At 42.6% G+C, this 15,614-nt stretch overlaps 1 protein-coding gene across 2 annotated transcripts in view; it reads right to left on the reverse strand.

Moving 5' to 3' along the window:
- Positions 1-15,614, reverse strand: part of bcar1 (BCAR1 scaffold protein, Cas family member) — a 93,419-nt gene that overhangs the window by 9,059 nt on the left and 68,746 nt on the right. The window lies entirely within an intron of this gene.

Below are 15,614 nucleotides of genomic sequence, written 5' to 3' on the forward strand. Positions count from 1 at the left end.
TAGCTGAGCTTTGCATATTGGCTGATCTGTTCACATTAGTAGGTCTGATTATGTTAGCTTAGCTGTCAACTTTCGCTGATCTGTCCATGTTGGCAAATGTATCAAATCAAATCAAATCAAATCAAATCAGATTTATTTGTATAGCGCCAAATCATAACAAAGTTACATCAAGGCACTTTACATATAGAGCAGGTCTAGACCAAACTCTTTATAAATTTATTTAAAGAGACCCAACAGATCCCCCGATGAGCAAGCACTTGGCAACAGTGGCAAGGAAAAACTTCCTTTAAGAGGCAGAAACCTCGAGCAGAACCAGGCTCAGGGGGGGCGGCCATCTGCCTCGACCGGTTGGGTTGAGAGAGAGAGAGAGAGAGAGAGAGAGAGAGAGAGAGAGAGACAGGCAGGCAGGCATTGGAGGGGGGGGGGGTGTAGGCAGGAACATGTTGTTGCATGAAGTTCATGGAGTTGAGCTGTAATACAGAATTCATGCTATATGGGACCAGCAGGTGTTGCAGGAACATGGGATGGAGATGAGTCACCACCTGCAGGATGAGGACAGGGAGAGAGAGGAGAGGAACTGGGAGAGACAGAGACTTTGGCAGAACATGGTTAGTAAATGCAGTATAAATGCTTAGAACTGGGTGAAACTGTTTTGTTTTGTTTTTTTTTTTTGTTTTTTTTTTTAAGAAGGATGGTTTTTATCAGCGCATGCAAGGAGGGAGTTAGAGAGAAAGAGGGAGAGAGGGTGACAGGGAGAGACAGAGAGAGAGAGAGAGAGAGAGAGAGAGAGAGAGAGAGAGAGAGAGAAGCTCAGTCCTTCCCCCAGCAGCCTAGGCCTATAGCAGCATACCTAAAGAGTAGAGGACTTTTTAACTGTACGCTCTGTCATACAGGAAAGTTTTAAGCCTGGTCTTGAAAGTTACTAAAGAGTCCGCCCCCCGGACCGATGCTGGGAGTTGGTTCCATAGAAGAGGAGCCTGATAACTGAACGATCTGCCTCCAGATTTACTCTTGGAGACTCTAGGAACCACAAGTAAACCTCCATCTAGAGAGCGGAGTGGCCTGCTAGGACAGTAAGGAACTATGAGCTCTCTGAGATATGATGGAGCTTGGCCATTAAGAGCTTTATACGTTAAAAGAAGGATTTTGAATTCTACTCTATATTTTACTGGCAGCCAATGAAGAGCAGCTAACACGGGAGAGATGTGATCTCTTTTCCTAGTTCCTGTTAATATTCGTGCAGCAGCGTTCTGAATTAACTGAAGGCCTTTTAGAGATTTGTTTGGACATGCAGATAGTAATGAGTTACAGTAGTCCAGCCTAGAAGTTACAAATGCATGGACTAGTTTTTCTGCATCATCCTGAGAGAGGATGTTTCTGATTTTCCTAATGTTTCTCAGGTGGAAGAAAGCTGCCCGACTAACTTGTTTTATGTGAGAGACAAAGGACATGTCCTGGTCAAAAATTACTCCAAGGTTTCTTACAGTGGAGCTGGAGGCCAAAGTAATGCCGTCCAAACTGATGAGATGATTAGATAGTATTTTTCTGAGGTGCTTAGGACCGAGTACAATAACTTCTGTTTTGTCAGAGTTGAGAAGTAAAAAATTTCCAGTCATCCAGACTTTTATGTCTTCAAGACATGCCTGCAGTCTGACTATCTGACTGACTTCATTTGGCTTCATTGATAGGTACAGCTGAGTATCGTCTGCGTAGCAGTGGAAATTGATGCTGTGTTTCCTGATAATGTTGCCTAGAGGAAGCAGATAAAGCGTAAAGAGGATTGGTCCAAGTACCGAACCCTGCGGGACTCCATGACTGACTACAGTACATGAGGAGGAGCTGTTGTTTACATGAACAAACTGATGTCTATCTGATAAGTAGGATTTGAACCACTTTAGTGCAGTTCCTTTAATTCCAATTTCATGTTCCAGTCTCTGTAGTAAAATATTATGATCTATGGTGTCGAATGCAGCACTAAGATCTAGAAGGAGAAGTATGGAGGCTGATCCATTGTCTGAGGCCATTAGAATGTCATTGGAGACTTTAACCAGCGCTGTTTCTGTGCTATGATGGGCTCTAAATCCTGACTGAAACTCTTCAAACAAACTGTTCCCATCCAGATGCTCGTGTAGTTGTTTTGCTACAGCTTTCTCAATGATTTTAGAAATAAATGGAAGGTTCGATATGGGTCTATAGTTTGCCAAAACATCTGGATCAAGATTAGGCTTTTTAAGCTGGGGTTTGATGACCGCAGTCTTAAGTGCCTGAGGTACATAACCCAGAAATAAAGTCAGATTAACCAAATCTAGAATAAACGGCTCAATTACATAAAAGATCTCTTTAAAGAGGCTAGTTGGTACTGGGTCTAATAGACAGGTTGACGGTCTGGATGATGAAACTATAGAAGCTAGCTCTGAGAGATTTAGAGGTGAGAATGATTCCAGATGTAAAAGAGGCGCCGCAGCTGATTCACCAGTTGCCGTCTTCAGAAGGGGATTTTTATCTAACGTAGGCAAGAGCTGATAAATTCTTTCTCTGATCGTGAGAATTTTGTCTGAAAAAAAAACTAATAAAATCATTACTGCTTAGAGCTAAGGGGATCACTGGTTCAACTGAGCTATGGCTCTCTGTCAGCCTGGCTACAGTGCTGAAGAGAAACCTCGGGTTGTTTTTGTTTTCTTCTATGAGTGCTGAGTAATATGAACTTCTAGCACTGCGGAGAGCTTTTTTATACATTTTTAGGCTGTCTTTCCAGGCTCTGTGAGACTCTTCTGACTTACTGGAATGCCAGTTTCTTTCTAATTTCCTTGATGTCTGCTTCAAGGTACGGATTTGGTAACTATACCAGGGAGCCATCCTCCTCAGATTGAATATTTTCTTTTTGAGAGGGGCAGCATTATCAAGATTCGAACGCAGTGTGGCCATAGTGCTAGTCACAAGGTCATCAACCTGCGTATGGGAGAAATCCTCATTTAAATTTAGATTTAGATATGGCATTGTTGGGAATGATGACCAAATGTTCTCTTTAAATTTAGCCACAGCAGCTTCAGATAAACATCTTCTATAGCTGAATTTATTCCTCAATGCTGTGGAGCCCATTAAAGTAAACTCAAATGTAATAAGGTAATGGTCAGACAGGAGAGAATTTTGGGGAAGAATTGTTAGCTTGTCAATTTCAATGCCATAAGTTAGAACAAGATCAAGGATATGATTGTAAAAGTGAGTGGGTTCATTCACGTGCTGGGAAAAGCCAATTGAGTCTAGTAGGGAAAGAAACCCAGAACTAAGGCTGTCGCTTTCTACATCAACATGTATATTGAAATCTCCCAGAATAATGATTTTATCTGTACTAAGTACTAACTCTGATATAAACTCAGAAAACTCTGATAGGAATTCTGAGTACGGACCAGGTGGACGGTATACTGTAACTAACAGAACTGGTTTTCTGTATGTTGGTGTCCTCCATTAAATCTCTGTCTGTGCTCATTTGACCTTTGTTCAGACTGACAGAATGTGTCTGGTGTGAGCAGGGCTTTTCCATCTGCTGACAGAATATGAACAAGAAATGTCTCTTCTCGCCTGCTTAACTCACACTTCTCCATGTTAAGTGTGACACAGGCATTCTGGAGCTTGAGTAGCAAAGTTTTGGAGTCTGGTTTCATGCTGGAGTTGGTTCCCCATATGAGAATGTCATCCATATGACACACTACTCCCTGCAGCCCATCTATGACAAGTGACATCCTCCGCTGAAAATTTTCTGACACTATGCTGAAGGGCAATCTGTTGAAGAAAAATGGCTGTTATGGATGTTGTGTAAAATGCTGACTCTGGGGACAGAGGAATCTGCCAAAATCCTTGTTAGCATCCAATTTGCTGAATTCCTGAGCTCCTGCGAAAGATCCTAGCGATCCTGAAGGTAGGATGTATTTCTCTGTACAAACTGTTTCGTTGAGGTAAGTAAGGTCTACACAAATGCACACTGAGTAATTTTTTGATGGGACGAGAACCATACCAGAGCAGCAGTCCGTTGGTTCTTCAACTTTGGAAATGACTGCAATGGACTCCCTTCTTCTTAATAAAGCTATGTGCAAGTCTTTCCACTTCCTCTTGGATTACATGTCCACCTTTGCCGAGTGATTCACTGTACTTACCTAAGACAGGAAGTGGTGTACCATCTGGGCCAATTAGACGTCTGTCAGATTTAGTCAAGGGTGTTTTTCTCAGAAATAGTGCAGTATGTCTGAGCAGGGATAACTTACACATCAGCTCCTATCTTAAACCTGACTTCATGGTTTCTTATAGTCAAATCTACATACCATGGGTCTGTGTCTGCATCTATTGTGCCGAGGAATAAAGGTGTGCCATTACAGTTCTTGCTAGTTCCTACCACATGCACAGCTTTAGCACACTTTACTGTCATGTCCTTTATTTCCACAGGTATGGAATATCTAATCACTGGCAGGGCACTGCCATTTTCCATGTCCTGGAGACTTCCCACATCTGTAACATGACTGGCGATCCTGTTGTGTTTTTGGCTTTGTTGTACTAAAATAAAATAAAATATATCTAAACACTAAAATATGAATGTACATTTGTTCCTGTATCTACAAATGATAAATAAAACAACAGTTTACAAACATTTGAATATAGAATATTGCACATGGATGTAGTTATTGCACTGGGTTACTGCACATCAAGTAGTTATTGCACATTATTAATAATCCAGAATGAACCAACTGACTCAGAGTGTCTGACAGTCAGAGTGAGGAGTTATACAGTCTGATGGCCCACAGGCAGGAATGATTTCCTGTGACGCTCCGTGGTGCATCTAGGTGTGATCAACCTTGTACTGGATGTACTCCTGAAACAGGCCAGCACGTCGTCGAGTGGGTGGGACACATGGCTCGCAGCTTTGACAACATTCTCCTCTCAGACACCTCCGTCAGAGAGTCCAGCTTCACTCCCAGGACCTCAGCTGCCTCAAAAAATAGACGCAACTCTGGCCCTTCCTGTAGTGGGCATCAGTGTTTTTAGCCCAGTCCAGTTTATTGTCAATGTGTACTCCAAGATATTTGTACTCCTCAACAATGTCCACGCTGACCCCGTGGATGGAAACAGGGTTCATCGGCACCTTAGTCCTTCTCAGGTCCACAACCAGTTCCTTGGTCTTTGTCACATTGAGCTGCACGTGGTTCAGCTCACACCAGGTAACATAGTTGTCCACAGCAGCCCTGTACTCAGCCTCATCACCCCTGCGGATTCATCCAACCACTAAATGAGATCCGCGAAGAAATAGAGCATGAAGCAGCTAAGCACAGTCTTCGAAAGCCTACACACCATCCGCATGTACATACAGTGCAGCTAGAGAAGCGGCAAACTGATCTCTGAGGTGAGGTTCCAGAATTAAAAGCAAAGTTGAGCAAATGAGCAACCTGTCTCAGTCCGCCAGTGATAACTACATAAAAGAGTCCAAAGAAAAGGAGAAGAAAAAATTTAAAATGAGGCAAGTAGTGAAATACAGACATTTAGAAAATAAGTAAAAACCTGACAAAAACATATAAGTGTGATGGCATGGAACTAAAATCCAAATTAAAAGTCAATATCTCCCCTTTCTCCAAAGATTATAACCGGTTCTGCTCCTCCACTAATCAAACTAACCAATTAGCAATGTCCTCTAGCTCTCTCTCTCCACTGTCTGTTCCTCCTCCTCCTCCTGCCTCATGTGTAGTTATTCTTCTGCCTCCTTTTATGATAGCACCTCTTGTCATAGATGCAGGATGATGGTAGAAATGGAGGTGAAAATTAATGAGTTAGAATCACGGCTCCCCACTTTAGCTAGCCCAACTTATGCTAGTGTAGCTAGCCTCCCCCCTGTAGCCAGTGCGGGCCGACCTAGACGGGCTCATAGGGTAGCCGAGATAATTTCCTCCCCCCCAGTGGCTCCCGAGCAGCCAGGATCTAGTCAGGGCGGCTGGGTGACTGTCTGAGACAAGAGGCATAGTTGTAGCCCCCGGCTAACCACCAACCAGTTCACATTTTCAACAGGTTCTCCCCTCTCAGCGACACACCCGCTGAAAAGCCGACTCTAGTGATTGGCGAATCTATTCTGAGGAATGTGAAGTTAGTGACACCAGCGGCCATAGTGAAGTGTATCCTGGGGTCCAGAGCAGGCGACATGCAGTCTTATCTGAAACTGCTGGCTAAGGGTAAACGTACATATGCTAAGATTGTTATTCATGTTGGCAGTAATGACACCCGACTTAGCCAGTCGGAAGTCACAAAAATTAATGTGGAATCAGTGTGTACTTTTGCTAAAACGATGTCGGACACTGTAGTTTTCTCCGGCCCCCTCCCCAATCGGACCAGTGATGACATGTATAGCCGCATGTCGTTATTTAAGCGCTGGCTGTTGAGGTGGTGTCCCGAAAACAACGTGGGCTAATAACTGGAAGTCTTTCTGGGGCTATGCAGACGATACTCAGCTGTACCTATCAATGAAGCCAAATGAAGTCACTCAGATAGTCAAACGGCATGTCTTGAAGACATAAAAGTCTGGATGACTGGATTTTTTGAATTTTTTACTTCTCAACTCTGACAAAACAGAAGTTATTGTACTCGGCCGTAAGCACCACAGAAAAATACTATCTAATCATCAGCCTGGATGGCATCACTTTGGCTTGGAGTAATTTTTGACCAAGACATGTCCTTTGTCCCTCACATAAAACCAGTTAGTCGGGCAGCTTTCTTCCACCTGAGAAACATTAGGAAAATCAGAAACATCCTTTCTCAGGATGATGCAGAAAAACTAGTCCATGCATTTGTAACTTCTAGGCTGGACTACTGTAACTCATTACTGTCTGGATTTCCAAACAAATCTCTAAAAGGCCTTCAGTTGATTCAGAACGCTGCTGCACGAATATTAACAGGAACTAGGAAAAGAGATCATACCTCTCCTGTGTTAGCGGCTCTTCATTGGCTGCCAATAAAATATAGAGTAGAATTCAAAATCCTTCTTTTAACATATAAAGCTCTTAATGGCCAAGCTCCATCATATCTCAGAGAGCTCATAGTTCCTTACTGTCCTAGCAGGCCACTCCGCTCTCTAGATAGAGGTTTACTTGTGGTTCCTAGAGTCTCCAAGAGTAAATCTGGAGGCAGATTGTTCAGTTATCAGGCTCCTCTTCTATGGAACCAACTTCCAGCATCGGTCTGGGGGCGGACTCTTTAGTAATTTTCAAGACCAGCCTTAAAACTTTCCTGTATGACAGAGCTTATAGTTAAAAAGTCTACTACTCTACTCTTTAGCTATGCTGCTGTAGGCCTAGGCTGCTGGGGGAAGGACTGAGCTTCTCTCTCTCTCCCTCGCTGTCTGTCTCTCCCTGTCACCCTCTCTCCCCCTCTCCCGCTTTCTCTCTCCCTCCCTCTCGCTCGCTCTCCTTTCCTCCCCCGTTGCATGTGCTAATAAGAACCATCCTTCTTAAAAAACAGTTTCACCCAGTTCTAAGCATGTATACTACATTTACTAACCATGTTCTGCCAAAGTCTCTGTCTCTCCCAGTTCCTCTCCTCTCTCTTCCTGTCCTCATCCTACAGGTGGTGACTCATCGCCATCCCATGTTCCTGCAACACCTGCTGGTCCAATATTTCATGAATTCTGTACTACAGCTCAACTCCATGAACTTCATGCAGCAACATGTTCCTGCCTACTCACCCCCACCCAATGCCTATCTCACTTTCTCTCTCTCTCTCTTTCTCCCACTCTCACCCCAACCGGTCGAGGCAGATGGCAGTCCCCCCGAGCCTGGTTCTGCTCGAGGTTTCTGCCTCTTAAAGGAAGTTTTTCCTTGCCACTGTTGCCAAGTGCTTGCTCATCGGGGGATCTGTTGGGTCTTTTTAAATAAATTTATAAAGAGCTTGGTCTAGACCTGCTCTATATGTAAAGTGCCTTGATGTAACTTTGTTATGATTTGGCACTATACGAATAAATCAGATTTGATTTGATTTGGTGGCGTCGTCTGCGATCTCTTTCTCCTTCCTCTTCTTCCCTTCAGTGCAGATGTCACTCAAGTGACTCTCCGGCCATCTTTACTGTTCACACACACACTCCTCCTCTCTCCTCCCCACATGCACACCCACACACACACGCACACACACATCCTCAAGACCCGTAGATAGACTCATGCAATTGTGGTTGTTGTTGCTGTGCCATTGTGATTATCATTGCTATCGCTATTTATTAGAGTTAAGCATATGATGTTACTACTGTTACCGCTATAGCTATCACCATCGCTAAGGCTATCCAGATTGCTAACCTGTTCTTATTACATGTGTGTTACCCATTGTAGTTTAGTAGCTGATGTGTGTCATTGAATAATCAGACTATAACAGCCATTTATCCAGAGTGATGTTATTTTGAATAATTATTGCTGTGAATAAATTCTGTTATATTCTATTAAACCGTCATTGTTTGTGATTATTGTGGCTACAATTGTGACAATTGCTGGATTCATGCCAGTCAGTGCTCAAATTTACTCCTTTTGTTCACCCTTTTTAGATTTGATATTGATTTTGCTAATTTGGACATTGGTCCCTGGTAACAGGGTGGTGCCCCGAAATTTACTACTTATAGTAGATATTTTTATATATCAGTAATCAGTTTCATAATCATTGACATTAATTGTCAATCTCCAAATTACTCCTACTAGTGCACAACACGTTTGTCATGATTCGAGTAATTTTGCTTTAAGATGCATGTAGTTTGTTTGCTGTACACATGGGAAACAGTGTGGTTGACACTCAGTCTAGCCTAGAGAAAATACTGTTTGTCCCTTTCGTTAATCGCTCTGGTTGTCATGAACTTCATCAGCCAATCAGAGAGGAGGAGTGGCGGGCTGTAGAGGACACCCTGATGTTTGGCGTAAAACATGAGTCAGATGAGACAAAGAATCTGTATGAACCTCTTACAATGACGTCATTATAACCTACAGAAGGTATATAATGTCTGTGTATGTTATTTCCGTATATTATTTTTGATGCTTGGTCATGATCGATTGTATTAAGTGAGATGCTATTAGAGGTTAGCAATTGACATGTTCGCAATATTACCACATGCTTAACTGTAGTGGCAGTGTTAACTTGTGTTGCTGTGTGTTGTTAGTGTGTGTTAATGCCTTGAACTTAATTGAAGCTTAACATGAGTTTTAATATGGGGTTAATGAGAAAAACTGTCATGTACATGACATGTTAGACTGCGAAATAGTACACACTTACAACATAGTTTAATTTCTTTTTGTTGGCACTCCACAGTGCTAGAAGCTCATGTTACTCAATACTAATAGAAGAAAACAAGAACAAGACCAGATTTCTCTTCAGCACTGTAGCCAGGCTGACAGAGTCATAGCTCAGTTGAACCAGTGATCCCTTTAGCTCTCAACAGCTATGATTTTATGGACTTTTTTACAGATAAAATTCTAACAATCTGAAAAGTAATTCATCAGCTCTTACCTTCATTAGGTAATCATTACATCAACTGCAACACCTATTGTACATCTGGAGTCATCCTCGTCTCTGAATCTCTCAGAGCTAGCTTCTATATTAAACCATCAACCTGTCTTTTAGACCCAGGATTAATTTGACCTCATCTTTGGGTTATGTACCTCAGACTCTTAAGACCACAGTCATCAAACCCCAACTTAAAAAAGCCAAGTCCTGATGTTTTGGCCAATTATAGACCCATATCGAACCTTCCATTCATTTCTAAAATCATTGAGAAAGCAGTAGCAAACCAATGATATCACCATCTGTGTAGGAACAGCTTGTTCGAAGAGGTTCAGTCAGGATTTAGAGCCCATCACAGCACAGAATCAGCGCTGGTTAAAGTCTCCAATGATATTCTAATGGCTTCAGACAATGGAACATGAAATTGGGATTACAGGAACTGCCTGAGGTTTCTGCCCCTAAAGGAAATGTTTCCTTTCTACTGTCGCCTGCTCATGGCGGGACTCTTGTTGGGTCTCTTTAAATAAATTTATAAAGAGTTAGCTCTACATCTGCTCTATATGTAAAATGCTTTGATGTAACTGTGTTATGATTTGGCGCTATATAAATAAATCTGATTTGATTTCATTTGTTTATGTTACTGCATCCCACTGTCATTAAACCTGCTGTCACTGCTGTAGCCAGTGCACCGCAGAGACCACACAGATGACATCAGTCCTATGGTATTGGACCTGAGGGTCCTGAGGTCGTTTGTTCTGTAAGTTGGATTGCGCCAAAAAAGTAATTGTTGAACAGAAGACCTTCTCTCCCTCCACCTCTGCTCCATCTCCCTCTCTTGCTCCCTCTACCCCTCCTTCCTCTTGTTCCCTCTTGCTCCTTCCACACCCTCCCCTCTCTAACTCCTTTCTTGCACCCTCTATGACCCCGCTGCCTTTCTCTCTCCCCCTCTTGCTCACTCACCCCTACCTCCCTATAACCTCTCACTCTCTTCCCGTCTTGCTTCTCTACACCCCCCTCCCCTTTTTGCTCCCTCTACCCCCTCTCCCCGGTCTCTCTCTCCCCCCTTGCTCAATCTAATCCCTCCCCCTCCTCTTCTTTAGCCCCCTTCCCTGCTCTCTCTACCCGCTCCCCACCTCTCCCTCCCGAGAGCATGCTCTCCTCTGCAGTATCTGCTGGACCCTATAGCACTATAGTCCTCCTCCGAGTCAAATCCCTACCACATTTGTTCTATCTTCCCACACATATGTCTGGACCGACAGATGAGCAAACCAAAAAGCTTTCACTGCCTCAGTGCCGATGGATGATTAGTGGTGTGTTTACACGCCACAGCAGGCCATGCCAGGCCACACTACGTCTCAAAACACCACATTACCTGTGGACAGGTAGACCATGATGTGACCATTGACTAGAATCTGTACAAACATTTAAAGTCCTTATTGGAGGCAAAAGGACAAAACCATGAAACAAAGATGCATTAGAGAGAGAGAGAGAGAGGGAGCCACAACCTGTCCGTGCTTGCTATGTGGGACATGTGGGAACACATCAAGACATAGCACGGGGGTCTTAACCCCCGTGGTGTCTGCATGAGAGCACCAACAAACTCTAACCCCTGATGGACTGGATTCCAATACCACATGGCATATATATATGTTTATACCATGCTAGCTATGTGGCTCATGTGGCATTAACGCACCTTCCTTATTATTGGTTATCATTGATGTTTTTAATGTTTCCTCAGAATGCAAATGCAATCTTTGGGTTGTCATGGAAACATTTAAAATGCCTCATTGATCCATTATGATCTGTGTCTGATGATTATGAATGTTAATTCTTCAGATCAGTAAGTTAGGATATTCTGCTCAGGTGGTAACATATTGGTTGAACTAAACTGTTACTATGACGACCATCCCTGCGCAACACCGTCAGACCTGAGGGCTGAAATTTGTGAAACATGGACTGCACCCACACACACACACATACATACATATATCCACACTCATTGTTGCTGTTGACACACTGGCAGAGCACACATTTTGTCTGATGCTGTTAATTAAATGGGCCCAACAGGCTGCATGTGCACATGCATGTACACATGCATGCATACATGCATGCATTGTCTTGGGCTATCCCTATATGTGTGTGTCAAGCTGATACACACACACACACCAAAATCATTGCTGACATCATAAGTTGACAGTCTTTCTCATTCAACTGTGAGCACACTATATCGACCTGTCATCATCCACAATTAGACAAAATTACTGAGCAGATCACTGTGCTGATGAAGACTGTGACCTTCTAATGTCATGGTTGAGATGTGGTCCAGCAGGTGGGTCTTTACTTTCTGTTAAAAGTTGACCTCAATTTCATGTGTGTGTGTGCGTGTGTGTGTGTGTGTGTGTGTAAGTGTGTGAGAGACTGAGGGATGTCTGGTGTGTAAAGCCGAAGTGGAGCTGTCTACTGCAGCTGTAGCTCACTCTGACTCCCAGCTCACTTCATCCAGCATAAACTTTCTTGAATGAGCATTCATCTGTATATGTCTGTGAGTGTGTGTCCTCGCAGCAGGAATACTTCATTTAAAAATACCTTACTAGTTCTAGTGATGTGTGTGATTAGTTGTGTTTGTGTTGACAAGGAGGTCAGTAAGAGACACTAACCCTAACCCTAACCCAAGATCCACACATAAAGCATGTAATACACTCACCCACACACAGAAACACTTGTTTAAATGGTACAGGACTAAATGCAGTTATGACTCAAACCTTCACTTGTTTAATGGAGGATTTAAAAGAGCATTCACACATTTCTATGATTTCTATGGCTCCCTAGCTAATAATGACATCACTCAGCTCTGTGCCCATTGTTTCCTACTGAAGATATAAAGTATCATATTTGAACCAGTCACGGGGTATATGCCCCCGCCCCTCAAACTCGTTTCACATCAAATACCCATTTATCCACAGCTGTATTGAATAACTGAGGAAGCAGGACAGTATTTATGCATATGTTTGTGTGTGAGAGAGAGACTGAGTCAAATTAAACAAAGTGGACTGAGCCCTTAATTCTGACCATCAAACTGCGATCCAGACTTCATCACAGTCCAGTTCCAGATCCAGAATCGTTGCTAGACCTCATTGACACTCATAACAAAGTTGATGATGCAGCTATTATCCAAAACCTGCTGGAGAGTCGACATCCAGAGCAAAGGTTGTTAAACTATGATTTGTGAATCGCACAATCAACACAGATCTTGTAAATGCACACCAGACTGAACTGAACCTACAGCTGCTTCAACAGATTTAAACAAGGGCTTTCAAACAATGATTATCCATTAGTCACCATTGCTAAAAAATGCTGTGCTGTATTTAGCTGGAATGGAAAGATAAATGTCAGGAGGTGAATGTAGATGTTGAACATTTGTTTTTGTATTTTTGACCAATCCAACTTGAGCCATTGTTCTTTTTTGTTTACAAAATATAGGATGGCTGGATCCTATATTTACTAGTTTTGGGGCTGTATTAACAATGTAAGGTAGTTCTCAACAATGTATTTTGATTGGAGTCTGAGAAAAGAGTTTGCTTTTTAAATTGATTTCAAATCAAAAGAAGTGTAATAGGCCTGCTGTAATATCATGTCTACTTCAGTAATATATCTTGATTGATTTAGGCAAGCTGCTAATTACATTTGATTTGTCTAATAAGCTATTATTTATTATTTGCCTATTTTTTTCTCTCAGTAAAACAGGCCATCAGAAGCAAATTGTTGTTGTTAACCTCCATGACATAAATAGCGCCAAGAAGCAGGAAGCTGCTGGCTGGTAGACAGTTCTGTAAAGGCTGCAGCAATGAGACAATATAACGGAATGTAATTAAAAATAAATACCATGTTGATTGTGGACTTTTGATTAATAGTGATCAATGTGTTATCACTGACAGCCTATTTTCGACACCTGATGCTTTGGCAGTCATGTGATCAGTTTTTTTGCTGTTTTACAGATAGAATTCTAACAATCAGAGAAAGAATTCATCAGCTCTTATCTACATTAGACAATAATCTTCTACTGAATACAGCAACTTCTGAATCAACTGCAGCGCCTATTTCACATCTGGAGTCATTCTCCTCTCTGAATCTCTCAGAGCTAGCTTGTATAGTCTCATCATCTAGACCATCAACCTGTCTATTAGACCCAGTACCAACTAGCCTCTTTAAAGAGATTTTCTACTTAATTGAGCCATTCATCCTAGATCTGATTAATCTGATCTTATCTTTGGGTTATGCACCTCAGACTCTCAAGACTGCAGCTACCAAACCCCAACTTAAAAAGCCGTTCTTGAACCAGATGTTTTGGCTAATTATAGACTCATATCGAACCTTCCGTTCATCCATCCATCCATCCATCATTCTTCTACCACTTTTCTGTTTCTGGGTCGCAAGGCTGCTGGAGCTGATCCTTGCTCACATTGGGCAAGGGGTGATGTACCCCCTGGACATTCACCAGTCCATCACAGGGCCGACACACAAAGACAAAGAGACTCTCACACTCACGCTCGCATTAGCGCCTATGGTCAATTTAGAGTCACCAGTTAGCCTTGACATGCATGTCTTTGGACGGTGGGAGGAAACCCACGCAGGCAAGGAAAGAACATGCAAACTTCGCACAAAAAGGACCCAGGCCAGGACCTGAACTTGTGACCGTCTTAACCACTACACCGCTGTACTGCCCCCTTTTGTTCATTTCTAAAATAATCGAAAAAGCAGGAGCAAAGCCATTACATGACCATCTGCATAGGAACCGTTTACTTGAAGACATTCAGTCGGGATTTAGAGCCCATCACAGCACAGAAACAGCGCTGGCTAAAGTCCCCAATGATATTCTAATGGCTTCAGACAATGGATCGGCCTCCATACTGCTCCTCTTCGATATCAGTGCTGCATTTGACACCATAGATCATAATATAACAGCGACTGGAAGATGAAATTGGCATTAAAGGAACTGCACTAAGGTGGTTCCTATTTCTATTTATCAGATAGACATCAGTTTTTTCATGTTAACAATAGCTCCCTCTCACGCACTATAGCCAGGTATGGAGTCCTACAGGGTTCGGTACTCGGACCAATCCTCTTCATTCTACATCTGCTTCCTTTAGGCGACATTATGAGGCAACACAGCATCAATTTTCACGGTTATGCAGATGACACTCAGCTGTATTTATCAATGAAGCCAAATGAAGTCAGTCAGATAGTTAGACTGCAGACATGTCTTGAAGACATAAAAGTCTGTATGACCCTAAATTTTTTACTTTTAAATTCAGACAAAACGGAAGTTATTGTACCCAGCCCTAAGCACCTCAGAGAAATGCTATCTAATCATCTAATCAGTCTGGATCGCATTACTCTGGCTTCCAGCTCCACTGTAAGAAACCTTGGAGTAACCTTTGACCAAGACATGTCCTTTGTCCCTCACATAAACAGCTTCTTCCACCTGATTAGGAAAATCAGAAACATCCTGTCTCAAGAGAATGCAGAAAAACTAGTCCATGCATTTGTAACCTCTAGGCTGGACTACTGTAACTCATTACTATATAGATGTCCAAACAAATCTCTGCAAGCCATCAGTTGATTCAGAATGCTGCTGCACGAATATTAACCAGAACTAGGAACTAGGAAAAGAGCTCACATCTCACATCTCCTGTTTTAGCTGCTCTTCATTGGCTGCCAGTAAAATTCAGAATAGAATTTAAAATCCCTCTGTTTACATATAAAACTCTTAATGGCCAAACTCAATCCTATCTCAGAGAGCTCCTAGTTCCTTATTGTCCTTGTAGGCCACCCTCCATCTTTAGATGGAGGTTCACTTGTGGTTCCTAGAGTCTCTAAGAGTAAATCTGGAGGCAGATCTTTCAGTTTTCAGGCTCCTTCTTCTGGGGGAAGCACTGAGCACTTCTCTCTCTCCTCGTCTGCCCCTTTCATGTGCCGACATATAAATAACCATGTTTTCCACAAAGTCTCTGCCTCTCCCAGTTCCTCTCATCTCTCTCCCTTTTCTCATCCTGCAGGTGATGACTCATCGCCATCCCATGTTCCTGCAACACCTGCTGCTCCCATATCTTCATGAA

The sequence above is a fragment of the Echeneis naucrates genome, chromosome 16, assembly GCF_900963305.1.
Source record: "Echeneis naucrates chromosome 16, fEcheNa1.1, whole genome shotgun sequence".
Taxonomy (NCBI): domain Eukaryota; kingdom Metazoa; phylum Chordata; class Actinopteri; order Carangiformes; family Echeneidae; genus Echeneis; species Echeneis naucrates.